The sequence below is a fragment of the Budorcas taxicolor genome, chromosome 3 (genome assembly GCF_023091745.1).
Source record: "Budorcas taxicolor isolate Tak-1 chromosome 3, Takin1.1, whole genome shotgun sequence".
NCBI classification, from domain to species: domain Eukaryota; kingdom Metazoa; phylum Chordata; class Mammalia; order Artiodactyla; family Bovidae; genus Budorcas; species Budorcas taxicolor.
The window spans coordinates 15361931-15379333 of record NC_068912.1 but is presented as its reverse complement, the minus strand read 5'-3'; the positions used below and the strand labels follow the sequence as shown (position 1 = coordinate 15379333).

Below are 17403 nucleotides of genomic sequence, written 5' to 3'. Positions count from 1 at the left end.
GAAAAAAGAGTGAGCAGAATAACAAATGTTAAAAAAAATAATAGAGTAAGTTTAGAAAACTAACAAATAGTAGAAAAAATAAGAATACATATTTACACTAGAGAATAAAATCAAACTCCACTGGGAAACAGTAAAAACAAAACAAAAAGGTAGAAAATAACCTTGGTTTTGAAGGGTTGGACTTAGGTGTGGAAGGGCTAGACTGTGGCAGTATTTAAGTGAAGGTGGGATTTAGCTGGGGGTAGGGTTCTAATTCAGGCCCAAGCCTCCAGAAAAGGCTGGGTGAGGGTGAGGGGCAGCCCAGGCTCCCTCCAGCCAAGAGGGCCTCTGCAGTGCCTCTGGCTTTAGGGTGCAGAGGATAGGGCATGGGGTCCCCAGCATTCCGGGGCCACAGGTGGGGACACCGCATGGATTCTACTCCCCTCCACACCCACAGGGGCCCTTCCCCCGCGGGCCCTGCACAGTCTCCCCTCCTGCCTAGTCCTGCAGGACATTCGTGGGCAGAGAGCGCCCTTGGAGATGACCTTGGAGGACAGAGGGGACCCTGGAGGGCAGAACCGTGTCCCCAGAAGGCAGGTGGGTTGGCCTGGAGCGCTGAGGGGGGCCCAGAAGGAAGGGAACCCTAGAGGATGGAGCGGGCCCCCAGGAGGAAGGAACTGGAGGGTACAGGGGGTCATGGATGGTGATTGCCCAGTCTAGAGGTGAGACAGGGCCCCTGGGAGGGAAGTAGGACAAGACAGAACACCTCAGTGATCTCCTGGGGCCAGCAGTCTGCACAGTTCTGGAGGGCCTGCTTGATGATCTTTTGGTAGTATGAGGGGTTCTCTGCAAAGCAAATTTCCAGCTGCTGATGAAACTTGTAACTCTTCTCAAAAGCCTGCTGCTCTTCAAACAACCAGGGTGGAAAGAGGGCAAAAGAGGAGTCATCTATACAGCTCGACCAGGACTTGAGGGTACTAAGCATAAAAACCAAGAAAAATGTCCTGGGGACATATGGGGGATGACAAGGCTTGTTACCGAGTCTATCGAGTCAGCTTGCTCTGTGCCGCACAAGAGGCCAATAAACCCAAGAGACGAGGTGTTCAGGTAAGGGATATGCCTTTATTTGGAAAGCTAGCTGACCAAGATGGCACACTAATGTCTCAAAATAGCCATCTTGGTGGGCATGCATGCCAGGTTCTTTTAGGAATCAGAGATGGGGGAGATAAGGAAACAAAGTAAAAAGACCATTTAATTCTTATAAATATCTCCTAGAATGGCAAGCCTCAGGCAGAGTTAGATTATCTCTTTGTGAGCTAAACAAAGAGACTTCCCTGGTGGCGCAGGGAAAGCATCTGTCTACAATGTGAGAGACCTGGGTGTGATCCCAGGGCTGGGAAGATTCCCTGAAGGAGGAAATGGCAACCCACTCTAGTATTCTTGCCTTGAAAATCCCATGGACAGAGGAGCTTGGTGCAGGCTACTATCCATGGGGTCACAAAGAGTCGGGCACGACTGAGTGACTTCACTTTCACTTTCACTTTAGCTTAAGGGTCAGGCAGAAGGGGCAGGGTTCTCTGAGGCAGGCCACTACATATGTTTATAATAACAAAACCAGCAAAAAAAAAAAAAAAGGGTTACAGTCAAAGAAATAGATCCAGCATGGAGTCAAAAGTAACCCTTCCTGGTTACAATTCGCCACTGTCAATGTCCATCCCACCATCTTGTGGGAAAGGGGATGACAACTATTCTTTTTGTCAGATGGATCTCTCTGGGAGTGTCTGCCATCAGTGCCAGGGTTCCAAATGTTGAGATTTGTCTTTCTTTGTTCCTCTTGGAAAAGTGTCCACTTTACACCTGTAGACTTAGAAATACTAAACTTAAACCCAATAGGCAGCATCTCAGGTTAACAAATTTAGTGCTTTTCTAGCCATGGGAAGATGCCAAGAGTCAGGGCACATTAAATCATTTACATATATGTATATATATTTGCATTTCAGCTCTCTGGGGCCTGTAATCCTAGTCTCACTGTTTCCTCAGAATTCACCATAGGGAGTGACTGCAGTCTCATTTCCCTTCCTTGGGGCTCACTGGCTCACGCTGAAGGATTGCAATCATTGATTGCGGGAAATATTCCATTTCTCGGATTCTTCCCTCTTGGTCAGGACCTGGATCAATATTTGGGAGGCACTTCATAAGCAAATTTTGTCCCACGGTGCTGGGAGGCACATCCTAGATAGATCAGGCAAAAATACTTGGCATGTCATTCTGGATGTTAAATTTTGGACCAGGCCCCATCAATAATTAAAATTCTCTGGATCCTGTCTAACTATTAATATTATCCAGGAAACATTTTCTCTTGTTGCTTCTTCCCATGCCTAGAATCACACTATTATAATTATCCCTCAAAAAGTATTTAGCCATAGAAGTTTTGTTGGAGGCCTGATTTACACATTGGTTACTACAAGAGATAACATTCTTATAAATTAGATAGAATATAAACAATGCAGCTGGTAACACTGACAGTGACACAGTGCAGCCAGAAGAGACAAAGCATGACTTGAAAACAAAGAACAAATTTAAACAGTGATTAGTATAACTCTAATCCAGTTACAATCACTGAAAGACCAAAGCAGTCATAGCTGATTCAATGAGCTATTAGCTGTTTCACTAGTGGCAGTGTGTACCTACACATACCTGGCTTAATCTCTGAGACAAGCATATGCTACTGGCAGCATCAACCAGACAGAAAAGGTAAGGACTTTAATTTCTCTCATAAAAGGTACGATTTACCAAGTTACTGTAAGTCATAATTAGTTTAAGGAGAAAGTTTTTCTTATACCTGGAGAACACATATTTAAACCAATAATCCTTTTAGATAGAAACCATAAAAATTACCACCATACTTAGCAGTTTATTCAGTCCTAGGTAACTAAGCTTTTTGTTAAGAGCTTTGTAAAGTCATCAGGTTTCCCATTAGAATTCATCGATTTCTTTATTCAGTGCCGCATTATGGTCTGACAATTAGAAACTTGTATTTATCTAAAGTTCTTTTTACAAATCTTGAAGAGGAGACATTTTTGCAAAAGCATTAGAGTGAAAGCATAACTGTCCACAAAGAAACCTTAAAAAAGGCATAGCTTAAATTTGATTACAATGCAATTAACAAAGCAGTCCAACCACTGCTGTGACACAACACTTTCAGAAAATAACTACAATTGTGACTGACAACAATCTACCAGAATATATCAGATTCCCAGGAACTCCCTACAATCTCTAGAATATCTGTACCATTTACAATGTAACTTAAAAGTTTATTACCCATTTGAAAACACATCCCTTATAGTTTAATAGACCAAGAGAAACTAATTAGTTTAAATATCTCCCCTTGGGCACCTAATGGGCCCTTTGAAGCACCCCAGAATTAGGAACTTTGTTATAATTTGACTTGGGAAGCCCTGCCAAAAGAACAGCAAAAAAAGACATTTTAAAATACAAATAGGACCATAGGTCACTGTGAAACTCAGCCAGAGTGACAATAAAAGATTTCAACAGCAAACATAGATTACTTAAAAGGTATATAAACTGAAAATCTGTTATAAAGTCAGTTTAGCATCTTCAGAAACCTGTCTGTTTGAACAGAAAAGTCAGGTTTACGTTTTGCACCAGCTTACTTTATAAGTTCATTTACTCCACTGTGTGCGCTAAGTCACTTCAGCCATTTACTCCGTTAAACTTGTTTTAAACTTAGTCAATCCTGACCGATAGTGTATAAAACCATCTGGGGGGTCCATTTTTTAAAAATATTTTATTTATTTATTTAGGCTGCGCTAGGTCTTAGTGGGACCTAGTTCCCTGACTAGGGAACAAACCTGGGCCCCCTGCATGAAGAGCACAGAGCCTTATCCACTAGACTACCAGTGAAGTCCCCCCGTGGGGTCCACTTTTCATAAACCTTTCACCACTTTATTTTAGTACAATTTTAACTTTTAAGTTGTAGAATATCTGCAGAGATCTAAAACATATTTCTAAAGGTTCACTCAAAAACTCTTATCTCATTTATGTTTTTTTTTTCAAAAGTTTCTTTACATTGAGTTACTTTCCTTGCTGACAAATTTGCTTATTTAGCTTATATTAAATCTAGGCATACTGAAAGTATTATATGTAATGTTGATAACTCAAGACATGCCTATCAGATCAACTGACTTAAACATTAATACTAGGTACTAATTTACTATTGAATATTTCCAAATTCACATGAAACTAAAAATTTATTTAGCTTAATTTCTCTTGTATTTAGAATTGTTTGGTTTGTAAGTGTTCACTTTTGTTTAAGCCAATTACATAGAGCTCTTTTACGTATCAACGATGGCAATGTTATCCAAAGACAAAGACACATACAGACACATGAGGCCTCAGTTCTAATTTGAAGATTTCAATCCTGAGTCAGGTACAGCAATGTAAAACCCATCAGTTTACAAAGAGGTTGGATTAAAGTTGGGTTTCTCACAGATGGAACAATTCAAGCTCACTTGACTAGACAGCTAAATATTTGTAGAAAAAGCATTTAAGATTCGTTTGCCTTGGATAAGCCGATTTTTATTTCCCGTTTTAAAATTTGCATCTCAAAGATACAGGCAAGTTCTTCCGAGGAAAAAACTGTTTTCCTCTCCTTTCCTGAAAGAATTGAGTGGCCACCCCAAAGAAACCAAAGGACTGACTTACCCATTCACTCATTCTAGAAAGCTTCACTCCTCCTCCTCTAGCCTAGGGTAGAAGGCCTCTCAGGAAGGCCCAGAGCTTTACACCCATGCTCCTGAAAATCTATCTAGACTGAAGGGGAAAAAGACAAAGGCAACAGGGAAGACATGCTGAGGAATCTGCCTTGTAATCTTGCCAGAAAAGCGGCAGCCAGGGGAAAATGGGGTCAGTGTTTTGCTTGAACCAATATGTTCCTGAGTTGCTTGGAAGCTGTCTTGCTGGCAGCGGGACATTAATTGTCTGGTCCGATCCACATCCCACTTATCCTATCATGGAGTCTTCAAGCGGCAGACTCCCTGATGGCTTTTAAGTGTCTGACCCGTAACCACATATTAATTGGTCTGCTCCTCAGCTCAAGGGAGGAAGAGGAAAGGAGAGGCCTCATCTCCTGGGTGGCAGCTACTAGGGCACACTGGGTGGTGGACCTTTGGAATACACAGGAGAGTAACCCAGGCCAGAGTTCCTCAATTGCTTCCATAGCTACTCACCTGTTCGCAGAGGGTTCAAAGAGAAAGAAGCAAGAAATTTTAAAAGAAGCCTTAGAGGAAACAGTTAGTACCAGATGTCTGTGCATGACCAAAGTAACCAGAAAAAAACCAAAACCTAGCCAGTCAGAAAGTCACAATAATGTGACTTCTTCCCAGACCCATTGGACCTGTGATCTTCCTCCAAAAGTTCAATTTTCCTTCACAGGGGAAGCTCCCCAAACTGGAGCTGACGCTCCCCACTGACAAATTTACCTGGGACTCCTGTAGGGGAAATTAGAATTGGACATCTCAAGTCCAAGAGAATCCTCAGAGTTGTTCATTATCAGAGTGTTCCTCTCCTTTGCAAGGCACTTCTAACTGTTTGATTGTAATATATGCACCCCAAAGAGCTTTCCTTCAAGAGAGATGAAATATTTCCCATTCTTTAAAATTGATAACACTAAAACACAAAAGACATAGGCAAATTTCAACACAAACAGCACAAACTGCATTGATGGACAGATGAATGGGTTCTCAATTCTGATAAATAAATTTACCCTACAAAAATGTGTGCTAAGTCATTTCAATGTCTGACTCTTTGCAACTCCATGGACTGATAGTCCACCAGGATCCTCTGTCCATGGGATTCTCCAGGCAAGAATACTGGAGTGGGTTGTCGTTTCCTTCACCAGGGGACCTTCCCAATCCAGGGATTGAACCGGTTTCTCTTAAATCTCCTGCATTGGCAGGCAGATTCTTTACACTAGCACCACCTGGGGAGCCCCTACAAAAATGAACTAGTTCCAGTTAGGGTAGGCTTACCCCCAGAAGAACTAGTTCCCAATGAACTCAAGTAGTCCACTACCTCCCACCTCAACAGGGTACTCCAATCAAACTGGCTTGTCTCAAAGAGGAAAAAGCACAAATTGAGGGGGGAATATGTACCTGGTGTGCAAACCAAAGCAATCTTTCCTACAAAACTGAGCTAATCAATTCATAACACAAAAAGGGCACACAAAACCACAAACAAATGAACCAGGTATCGAGTTAGGTAGATTTAGCCTAAAAATGCAGTTTTCGGTTCCTTGTCTCAACTGCCAAGCACTGGGGGCAGTTGGCACCATTTCAGGGGACCTCAAAATAGAGATCCTCAAGACAAATGGTTCTGGCAGCTACTTTGGGCCTTATCTCAATACTCCTTGATAGGGGCTGGCTTAGCCACGATATCAGCAAGGCTCCTGGACTGGCTTGCTAAGTTTGTTAGTCCAAGATCTCTCGCCTTGCCACATGAGAGGCCAATAAATCCAAGGGACGGGGTGTTCAGGCAAAGGCTACGACTTTATTTGGAAAGTCAGCTGACCAAGAAGATGGCAGACTAATAATCTCAAAACAACCACCTTGTCAGGGTATGCTGCCAGGTTCTTCCATGAATCAGAGATGAGTGAGATGAAGAAACAAAGCAGGAAGACCATTTAATTCTTGCCAGTATCTCCTAGAATGGTGAGCCTCAGGCAGGGCGATGCATTAGCTCCCTTTTTCTTACAGTCATTCACAGGTGGGCAGGGTCAGATTATCTCTCTGTGAGCTAAACAAAGGGCATTTTAATTTAAGAGTCAGGCTGATGGGACATGGTTCTCTGAGGCAGACCATTATATATGCTTATAGCAACAAAAGTAGCAAAAACAAGGGTTAAAGTCATAGATCAAGCATGAAGCCAAAATTAACCTTTCCCGGTTGCAGGCTCTGGTTTACAAAGGTGAAATCTTTGCTTTCTGGCCTCACCATGCAGCTTGTGTTATCTTAGTTCCCCAACCAGGAATCAAACCTGGGACCCAGAAGTGAAAGTGTCAAGTCCTAACAACTGGACCACCAGAGAATTCCTTGTGAGATCTTTCTTAAGACCCTAGCATCTATCCACCTTGGGTTTCTGGGGTCTGTGAACACAAGAAAACTAAGATGGAAATGAAAGATTCCAGAGTTATATATCTCAAGTTGCTTACTGTTTCCAGAACTGTGCAATCAGACACATTTCACAGTCTATAGAGAATTCTCACATATATACTCATTTGATGCTCATAATAATACAGAAAATTATGTATAATCATCTGATCACCATTAAACTGTTTAAAGACCATCAGTTTAATATCATATCCTTTATTCCTGTGTTTACCCATCATGACAAGAAAAATCAGAACTACTGGGATATGCTTCAAGTTCAAACACTTATTCTCAAACATTTCAAATGTTACCTAACCATAGTGGCCTTCCCAGACCACTGTGTATAAAACTGCAACATAATTACTATAACGCATGATATATTTTTACTGTTTATATATTTTATCATTTTTATAACATATATTTTTCAATATACAATATACTATTCATTACTTGACTTTCCCCATGAGAATATAGGCTCCATGAAGGCACGGATTTTAGTCTTTTATAATTACTACATTCCAATACCTAGAACACTGCCTGAAACTGCAGGTACTCAATAAACATTTGTTGAACGAAAGCCTATTTTGCAACAGTGAGGAGCAAAGGGCTATGATGTACCTAAGGTCTCCACTGGCAACAATGGTCAAACCCTTCACTCTACATGGAGAGAACAGGAGTTGGGGAGACCATCCCTTGAAAAGGAGGTGGCTCTCGTGACCCTGGTCTAGGGGAAAGCTATCTACGGAAACAGCCAGGAGTCTGGAACAGTCCTGAGCAACACTACCCAAGCCTAGTCTTGCTGTGACCCAGGGATCCCAGTGTGTGGTCTTTGCCCCCGTCTCTACTTACTAATCCACAGGCCAGTGCTTGCTCAGGCAACAAGAAAGCAGCAAAGTCCTTCAACAGCTGAGGCCAGTCCTGGAGCAGAATTTGCAGGCTCTTGTAGAGATCCACAGCTGTCTGCCTCTGAGTACTTGACTCAAACTCATAGATGACCTGAAGGAAGTCTTCATACTTGCCAGGGATATGCTGCAGGGCTTCTCAGACCTGTATGAGAGGACTTTCAATCATCCAATCCCTTCTTTGGGCCCTGACAAGAAACAATGGGACCGAGGAAGGAGGAAGAGTTACTGTTAAAGAGCTCCAGATTATCCGTCAGAGGCTACTCCTCTGACAGGTCCTAAGATCTGATGATTAATGGAAGCCACAGGGCCACGGGCAAGGCAGAGCTCTTTTTCTGACAGTGAGGAATGGGAACATTTATATTTTCCAGGGACCACAGTGCTACTCACAAAATCAGGTGAACTTTTCTCTAGCTCACAGCCTGGGCCTCCCCTTCCTGGTTTCACCTCCATGTTGGAATAGACAAGGAGTGCTTGGTACATATATTTCAGCATGGTATCATCTGAGGGTAAATAATATGTAAATTAGGAATGTTAGTAAAATATCAGGAGACAAGAAAAACCATGACAATCACTGCTAGGACTCCACTTTGCTGGGAGTATAAAGGAACCAGGTGGTTACCAAAAGAATGAGATAGGGACCGCTGCCACAAACAGGTTGGTTCATGACTCTGAAGATCACTGAGGTCCACTTTCTGGTCAATGTACCAAATGTCTATTTTCTCAAGCCAAGGGCTCAGTTAAAGTCTTTATTAGCCTACCCTCACACTGATGATGGCGGCTATCACCTTTCCTCAGTTTTGCAGCAACAGAGGGGTGGTATCCCTGGGCAGTAACAATAAATCTGTTGATGACTAAACTTGGCGTCCTTGTGGTTCACTCACACAGCTCTTTTGATATTTCTAGGAAAACAAAGGCAGACGCATAGAAGGCTGTTGTGCAGTCTAAAAGGCAGACTTCATTTTAAAAACATCTCCCCTGAAGGAAAAGCAGTCTTGTTCAGAGGGGCTGGCAGGAACAGAAAGCAGCGTTTGCCTACCCTGGTCAGATACACCTGAGCAAAGGCCAAATCCTTCTGTTCCTGGAGAGGATCTCACTTGAGAATGCCTTTATCATACAGCAACAGCAGCCTGGAGGTGTCCTTGTTGGCCCGGGCCCAACCGCCCTGCTTGCTGAGAGCTCGATGATTACTCCAGCTCTTTCCAGCAGCTTTGATGCTCTCTCCTTAGCATACAACTGTTTTTCTTTACCTGCAGCCTCTGCTCTCCCCAACCCACCACAGGCACCCCAACCCCATCCAAATCCTATTCAAAATTACATAGGAACTTGGGAGAAAAGCTGCTGGAAAAATGCTATGACAGGTAATGTCTGTCCCCGTCAAGTCAGCTCTGTGAAGTGTCGGCAGCATGACTGCATTAACTGGGATAATGAGATGCTTAGCTACTGCATGTTGAACACAGAAGTCTAAGTGTGGTCCGATGCTGGCTCTCAAAGAACTATGTCCTGGTGAGGAACAAGCAGTACTTTCTGAAATAAACATTGCTCTTGGCCTCATACATGACTGATGAATTAAGAACCAGTATAAAACCCTGCATGAACAGAGTACAAACCTAGCAGCTGATGAGAGACAAATTTTTAATTTCTGAGCATCTCTTCTCTGCAGTGGCAGCAGGTTAAACATCTATTTGGGAGTAGGGTGACTGGCAGGCGGGATCCAAAGGATTTCTTCTGGAAACTGGCACCTGTTTTATAAGCCTGTCACTCTGCACATGTCCCTGTGTCAATGAGGCCACCTGAGACCTGTCCCCACTCAGGCCTGTCCTACTCACCCTTGATGGTCTTCACTTCTGGAGAGGCCTTCGGGGAGGCACAGGTAACAGATGGCTTCTCGGCAGGGTCTCCAATGGCTTCGTCCATCATTTTTTCATCCTCTTTCTGCAGGATTTCCATTCTTTCTGCTTCTTCCTGCTCTCCTTTCTCAGGCTGAGTTCTCTTCTGGGAGTTCTATTCTTCAGACTCACCCTCCTGACTCATGTACTCTTCAGATGTGAACCAAGTCCGTTTCTCCATTGTTTCCTTAAAAACCCCCAAACAGTATGCATGAGGGATATAATGGCTCACCATGGGCTGCTTACAGAGTTTTTCAGAAGGGACTGAGGTTAATTAATTGGTGACAGAGGTTGGAAGCCAATGGGTTTTTTTCCAGGTATTTTGGAGGTTTTTTTTTTTTTTTTTTTTCTCTCCTCTTCTTTTCATTTTCTTGGTCATGCTGTGCAGCTTAAGAGATGTAAGTTCCCTGATCAGGGACTGAAGCCAGGCTCCAGCAGTGAAAGGAAAGTGGCAAGTCCTAATCACTGGACCATCACGGAATTCCTGAGCAGATGTGTTTTGAAACATTTCCCTGAAGATAATTGTCCTTTGCCAGAGCCCATGCTTATCATCCTTTTCCTTTTTTGTGGTTATTTACATTGTGCTCAGGTGATTCAATTTAATGTAAATGAGTTTAAGTCAAATATAATAAGGAACATTTAACTCTTTCCCTCTCCTCTCACAAAAGACAAAAGTGATTTTAGGACTATCTCTACTGTAAAAAGCAAGCAGGTAGCCTATCAATAAATTAAATCTATTACTGAATCCACAAAATATTGAAGAATATTGCCCAGCTCTCACCCTGGAGTTCCAGGACAGAGGACAGATTCCTCAGAAGCTGATGACACTTCGTCTTCCTCATTCTGGGTAAGGTCGTCAAAGTCCTCTTCTTCCTCTGGCCCATCCTTCTCTTGCAGTTTCTGGCCCAGCTGGTCCCACTGACTGAACATAAACGCTGGATAAGTCTTCAGGCTTCCTTGGGGAAGGAAGCCCCCCTTCCTTGGCGGGCTACCATTTCAGGGTCAGTGGAGGATGAAGTATTCCTTGGGGACCCTTTGCTTACATCTCTTGAATTTCCTACATCAGGAGGCTCATGAGAAGCTGAAAGGATTTTAGGTTGGTGAAAAAGTAATTGTGGTTTCAGACTGTGAATTTTAAATGATTATAAATAGGCTCAAACACACCTTTATTAATCAAAATATGAACCATCACAATCAACACATTTTTGCCAATGACAAATACATTTGTTTATTCTGTAGCATAACAATTCATGCTTCAGGAGTAGAACTCTTGGAAAGCATTTTGTGCCTCCTGCTGGTTGTGAAAGCATTTTCCCTGTAAAAAGTTAATCAGATGCTTAAAAAAGTGTCTGTTGGTTGGCAAGAGGTTAGGTGAATATGTGTATGAGGCAAAACTTTATAGCCCAATTCGTTCAGCTTTTGAAGGGTTGGTTGTTCGATGTGCGGTCAGGCATTGTCGTGGAGAATTGGGCCCTGTTGAACTATGGTGACTGCAGGCATTGCAGTTTTTGGTGCATTGTGTTGATTTTATGAGCATACTTCTCAGATGTAACAGTTTCGTCGGGATTCAGAAAGCTGTAGCGGATCAGATGGGCAACAGACCACCAAACACTGTTTGGGTGCAATTTTAGCTCTGGGGAAGTGTTTTGGAGCTTCTTCTCCATCCAACCACTGAGCTGGTCCTCGTCAGCTGTCATATAAAATCCACTTTTCACTACACATCACAGTCCAATCGAGAAATGGTTCATGGTTGTTGCACAGAGTAAGAGAATGCAACACTTCAAAATGACAACATTTTTTATTTGTGGTCAGTTCATGAGATACCCACTTACTGAGCTTTTCACTCTTCCAATTTGCTTCAAATGTCATATAACTATAGAATGACTGACGCTGAATTCTTTGGTAAGTTTTACTGTTACCAAAGGTTCGCTTCAGTGATTGCTCTCCACTGGTTGTTGTCAGCTTCTGACGGCTGGCCACTGTGCTTCTTGCCTTCAAGGATCTCATCTCCTTTGCAAAACTTCTTGAACCACCACTGCACCGTACATTCATTAATTCCTGGGCCAAATGCATTGTTGACGTTGTCAGTTGTCTCCGCTGCTTTGCCACCCATTTCAAACTCAAATAAGAACTTGCTTTTTGATTAACATTATTTCCTAGTCTAAAATAAATATGAAATACACAGCAAGTAATGTCATTAGCAAAAAACATAAAAACAAGAAATGCAGGTTAAAATGATGTATAACATACGCACATTTCTTTAAGAATGTATTCCAATATCAAACAGCAAAGCTCAACAATACGAAAGTGCAATTAGTTTTGCACCAACCTAACAGCTGGATGACTCCTCCTCCTGTTGTAGGCCTGTTCCTTCCCCTCTCTAGACCCGCTTGACTCCTCACTTGGGAAGCCAGTGTCCAGTTTCCCAGTGTTCGTCTTTGATTTCATAATGGATATCCTGATCCAGGGATCTACCATAGATGTCCTCCCCAGGGTCTTTAGGCTCCGTCTTAACGATTTCCTCTAAATCCTAGGGGGAAGTATTTAGAGATTCTCGGAAGCCCTGAGACAATGGTTCCTGCACTTGCCTCCCTTCCTCTGTTTTCATAACAGTCCAACCATAGGCACTGCTCTCCGACAACTGTTCCTGGCACACTCTGTCTGTAGCTGGAGGCCCTGGGCTATGCTCCTCTTTGGGGAAGACAGCAGCACAGAGGAGAGGGTTCCTGAGGTTCTAATTTGGGTTCGAGGCCTTGAAAGGCATTTTTCCCCTCAGTCAAGGGACAACCTATGTCTACATTCACTGGGGCTTTATCTTCAGGGGTAGATGGTACAGAAAGATTCACAGAGGTGCCAGAGACAATTAAGGGAGGGATGGAGGAGGCCACAAGGGGCTGGCTCAACGAACAGGGGAAGGGAGCAGGGTTGACCAACAGGGTGGTGATGGGGATGGTCTGCAGACTTTGGGCCACAGCTGCACTGACAGGCTGCACCATGCTGCAGCCACCGCCGAGGCTCACAATCTTGACCGTGGTGGCAGGAACAGTGAAGAAAACAGGCGCAGGGCGGATGAGAGGGGCAGGCTTCAGACAGAGAGAGGCCTTGGGTCCCTTTCTCTTGGAGGCTCTCCGTTTCACACATGGCTTTCGAAACTTCGAAGGAGCAAGTGAGGGCAGCATTAGCTTGGGCACAGAGGCGGAGGAGAGCAGGGTCTGCGGCTCAGGCAGAGGGAAGCTGGTCCTGGCCTCAGCAGCTGTAGCTGGCAGCGCTGCTGGAGACTCAAAACTATCCCCCCCAGGGACCCCCAGAGGAGGGCCACCTGGCACTGCCTGTAAGACTGTGGCTGGCTGGATCAGGCGAAGAATCCGGACCACCATTTTGCTTGGAGGGGCTTCTGAGTGAGCTGACCTAGCTAGTGTCTTCCCAGAGCTGAAGCTAGGCTGGAAACGGGCTGGGTCTGATAAGGAAGGGTTTCAGGGCTGACAACAGCTTCTGTCTCCAGACATTCCTAGAAAAACTGAAAACTGGCTTTAGCTTCAGGACTACACCCTTAGGCAGTAGCAGTGGATACCGAGTTTCACTCTCCAGTTCCAAGTCGCCTTTTCCTAGGCCTGGGTCTGAGTTGATCTCAGTGGTTCCGGTCACATTTCCGACCTCTCTGGCACCATCAGCTATGTGCCGCATTTCCTCCTGGATGGACGGCAGACTGGCCTAATGGGAATAAGAACACTCAGATATACCTAATTCTAATGCTAGAATTAGGGGAAAATAATTGGGCTTTCTAAATACTAGGAGCCATTCCAGGGCAGTCTCAAGTCATCTTTTTAACAAGGATTTTTTGGCAGGATAACAGATATTTCTAAAAAGACATCCTGATTTTTTTACTCTAGAAACTCTCCTCTGAATATCCTTTAAGAAACTATCATGTTAACCACTATTTTCAAAAGGTTAGAGAACCACCAGGGTGAAGTGGGGTGGAGAAACAAGAGAGGAATGGTGATGGAAGATTTCTTAAGTCTTAGTTCTATAACTAAAGCAGCAGAGGTGTCAAGCAGGCCTTCCTTGATGTTCTTGCCGGGCTTGTAGTGACCTTCTGCTCCTGACACTTTGAGGAGGAGCGCTGTACCTTTAACCAGAACGGAAGCTGGTGTTCTTCCCTTTCTACAGGTGGCTTCCACTGATGCGGCTGGATCTCTTCACAGCACTTCATTAAGACGGGCAGCTGTTTGGTCTTCTGATAAAACTGAGTGTGAAGAAATAAAGCATGAGTCACATTCCTTTCAGAAACACTGCATTCATCAGTTTGGGAAGTGTGGTGGGCAGTGGTCTGAGACACGCACACATACATATATATATACACACACAAACAGCATATATTGACTGCTCTGCATTTCAAATTAAGCTAATCTCCAATTAATAAATATTTTATTATTACTTAATATTTTCTGATAAGCTCCATTCTGGTCACCTGGAAGGGAAAAGTTTAGGTCACAGAAAAAAGGAAGCAGAGTCATCTTATCTAAAATTTGCTCCTGCAAATGGGAGTGCCTTATTAATCCTTATCCTGAACACATGGAAGCTTCCTTTTAAGCAAATAATGGTGCAAGTAACTTTGGGAGGGAAGAAAAGAAGAACAGAAAGACTGAGCAGCTCAGTTTTAAGAGTGAATGAAGAGGGGAACTGAGTTTACACTGACAATAAGCACTAGGCACTATGCTACAAGCCGAGCATACAGATAAGGAGGCAATCCCTGCTCTCAAGGAGCTTACAGACAGTGGAAGAGAAAGTCAAGTAGAAACCAATGATGAGGTGGCCCAGTGATGAAGGACCCGCCTTCCAGTGCAGGGGACTAGGGTTCAATCCCTGCTTGGGGAACTAAGATCTCACATGCCTCAGGGCAACTAAACCTGCACATCACAAGTACTGATCAAGCCTGCACACACCAACAAAGACCCATGATGCCAAAAATTTTTTAAAAAAGAAAGAAACCACTAATAACATTATATGTAAGAAAGGTTACAGATGTGCACAAAAAATGACACAGAACTCAAATTTACAAATTTAAGATTTTTCTGGACTAGGTCCAACTACAAATAAATTTTAAAGAAACAAGAGTTTGCTAAATGAAGCAAGGGAGGACAAAATATACTTCATTTTCAAAATCACAAATGTGTTTAAAGAACACAAAGAGATCAGTCTGGTTACAGTCAAAGAATTGTGAAGAAACTTCAGGAGACAAGTCAGAGGCAGACAGGAGAGGCCTTCTGCACATGCCAAGCAGTCTCCACTCTGAGCTAAAGGAGTAAAGGTGGCTGTGGCAGCAGTGTGAAGGGTGGAATCAGTGGAGCCTGAATCAGAGACACTTGTTAGAAAAATACTACATTAACATAAGTGCACCTTAGTTCAGGTGCTGAACCAAGGCCATGGGCAACAGAGCAGGAGCAGAGTGAGAATGCCGAGGACTTAGTGACAGACAGAGGGTAACGCTCAAGTAGAAGCAGCCAGGATAACTCCCAGGTTTACAGATCGAGCAAATGTCTAGTCAGCAATGTCGTCCACGAAGAACAGCTCCACTAAAGTGTAAGCTGGGGGGAGGGGAGTTAGCTGGTGGTGGTGGTCGCAGTGGCAACAACTGGAGGGTGCAGGGGGACATACAGTTCAGTCTGAGGAGTCAGTGAGGCAACTGAGCTAAGAATTCCTTGAAACAGTTGACTTCACTAATCTGGAGCTCTGAAGAGAAATCTGGACCAGAGACACAGATCTGAAAATTATGAAGAGACAGAACACCAAAAATGATGAATCTGGGCGAAACCCCATACTGAAAAATTACTGTGTAACACTGACGTTTAATGGCAGAGTTCACGAAAGAGCAGCCTGAGGTGAAAGTCCTGGTATCACAGTAGATAGGAGTGTAGGAGTTTTAAAACCAGAACCTATGATTTTCTGAAGTAAAGTTTATCAAGTACCTGGCATAATTAGTAAAACTAGACACATAGTAAGGCCTATTATCATGAAATTTCAAAACACTGAAGAAATAGGAAAAATCTTACGTACTGCCGGAGGGAAAGAAAAAAACACGTGTCATAAAAAGGTTCAGTAGTCAAAAGGGCATCAAATTTCTAGAGCCAGCGCTAGAAACTAGAAGAAAATGGAGTCCTTAAAATGTTCTGATAAAAGTGATTTTCAACCTAGAATGTTAGACCCACTGATGTGGGAGAACAGACATACAGACATAGTTCAAACTTTTAATTTTGAGTAAATATAGATTCATAGGCAGGTCTTATGTACACTTGTTACACAGTAACAATAGTCACATATACAAACCAGGTATACAGTACAATGGCAAAACTGGGAAATTATAATATTGGTCATGTCATGTCATAACACACGATGAATACAAGCAGTTTAAATCTAAAAACTTGTTTCTCAGGCACTCCACCTCAGAATGCTACTAGGATGTGCTCCACTAAAACAAGGGAAAAGAGATGTGGGGTTAAAGAAACAAGAGGATCTGGACTCCCCTGGTGGTCCAAAGGTTAAGAATCCGCCTGACAGCGCAGAAGACACAGTACGATCCCTACTTCTAGAAGAGTCCACATGTCACAGGGCAACTAAGCCCATTCACCAAAACTACCGAGTTCGTGCTCCAGAGCCAATGCACTGAGCTACTGAAGCCTGAGCAGCCTAGAGCCCGCACGCAACAAGAGAGGCCGTGGCGACGAGGAGCCCATGTGCCACAAGGGGAGCACCTGCTCTCCGGAACTAGAGAAAATCTGCACAAGACAAAGACCCAGCTCAGGCAAAAGCAACTTGTGTTTTTAAAGAGGGCTTTCCTGGTGACTCAGTGTTAAGAATCCACTTACCAATGCAGGAGACACACAGACACAGGTTCAATCCCTGATCCGGGAAGATCCCACACGCCACAGAGCAACTAAGCCCATAGGCACAATTATTGAGCCTGTGCTCTAGAGAATGGGAACCGCAAATACTGAGCCCTTGAACTGCCACTGTTAAAGTTCACGCACCCTAGAGCCCTGCTCAGCGATAAGAGAAGCTGCCACAACTAGAGGGTATCCCCCTGCGCGCCGTAACTGTAGAAAAGCCCACAGAGCAATGAAGACCCAGCAGAGCCAAAAAGTAAATACATAAAATTATTTTTAAAAAAAGACAGAAATAAGAGGATCCAACCCAAGTAAGAGGTGAAACAAAACCCCAGGAAAATCATGAAGAAAAAACCCAGAGAAGACATCTGTGCAGCAAGCCAAGAGAGCAGCGTGGGTCGAGCGGAGCGGCATCAGAGCGCCCTGTGGAGGACTTCGCAGGACGACGAGGGTGACGGCAGGGCACCTAAAATACCAGGGCACGCTGAGAAGAGAGTTATGAAACGTAAGCAGACTGCTATGAGCTGGTAATAAATACATAGTAAACCAAGTCCCACTCACCCTCCAAAAATGCAATCATCAACCC

General features: G+C 43.7%; 1 protein-coding gene and 1 long non-coding RNA gene across 2 annotated transcripts in view; both read right to left on the bottom strand.

The window, feature by feature from the left end:
- The window catches only part of GON4L (gon-4 like), a 140449-nt gene that overhangs the window by 95169 nt on the left and 27877 nt on the right, over positions 1–17403 (bottom strand). The gene's annotated exons all lie outside the window — the stretch shown is intronic.
- Positions 1824–8494, bottom strand: LOC128045158 (uncharacterized). The gene is made up of 3 exons (XR_008199138.1): positions 8438–8494; positions 7995–8192; positions 1824–1843 (listed from the first exon to the last, which is right to left on the bottom strand). It is a non-coding gene; the product is annotated as an uncharacterized LOC128045158 (long non-coding RNA).